Consider the following 1,189-nt stretch of genomic DNA (forward strand, 5'->3'; position numbering starts at 1 on the left):
ATAGCCAAAAGATGGAAACAACCTAGGTGTCCATCAACTGAGGAATGGATAACCAAACTATGGCACATGCACACAATGGAATACTATGCAACCCTAAAGAGTAATATAGAATCTGCAAAACACTGCATAACATGGATGAACTTGGAGGACATTATGCTGAGTGAAATAAGTCAATCACAGAAGGGCAAATATTGTAAAAAAGTCAAGGGAAGGTTTATATATGGAAGGAAATTTTCTCTGTTGGTTACTGGGGAGGGGCCCTGTTAGATAGGTAAAGTAAGTATTGATTTGGGTGACGAGAAGGGCAATGTATCAAACGTGAGTGATCAACACAGTGACATTAAGGAAGAGAAAGACATAGAGAGGTATATGGGAGGTACAGACAACAGAGATGAACCCTTTCATACATACAGTACTGCATTGTCAGTGAAGGCAAACATGGATATACGGGTGGATGATGGGTGGACAGGCTGAACTATTAGTTATGTCTATACAGCAGGAGTGTACCCAAGACCATGTATAGGGTTGGCAGACAATGTTTCTACAAGTGTATTCATATGTTCTGTAAGAATTCCCAGGTGTATAGTAGAGCTGACAAAAGACAAGGTTGTAGTCACTTCTTGGGCACAGCCAGCTACCCAGAGGGAGCAAGTAGTTGAACCCGTGGGCTCAGGACCATGGTCACAGGGAACATCAAGCTCAACTAGCATAACATGGTACACAAAATGTTGTTCTACCTCCTACTTTGGTGAGTAGCGACTGGGATCTTAAAAGTTTGCAAGCAGCCATCTAGATGCAATGATCGGTCTCTCCTCGTCCAGAGCAAAGAAGAATGAAGAAAACAAAAGATTCATGGAAACAATTAATCCAGGTGACTGGTACACCATGTGATCCTCAGCTTATATGACTATGAGTCCAGAAGGACTAGATGGTGCCCTGCTACCACTGTCAACCACTTGGAGGGTGATCTATGTAGGAGATCCTGGCCAGAGCGGACGAACGATGTGGAACAAAACTCAAAATCCTTTGGGGGCAAAAAAAAAAAAAAAGGGACCAGGTTTGCTGGTCTGATAGAGCCTGGTAGAACCACTGAGACTATGGTCCCTGGCTTCCCTTCAGGTCTGAAATTGAACCCACACCTGTAGCTTCCAGCCAAACTAAAGGCAGGCATATGAGGTGAATATTTACA

This window comes from Orycteropus afer, unplaced genomic scaffold (assembly GCF_000298275.1).
Source record: "Orycteropus afer afer isolate SDZICR_OR568_19922 unplaced genomic scaffold, OryAfe1.0 scaffold00157, whole genome shotgun sequence".
Classification (NCBI taxonomy): domain Eukaryota; kingdom Metazoa; phylum Chordata; class Mammalia; order Tubulidentata; family Orycteropodidae; genus Orycteropus; species Orycteropus afer.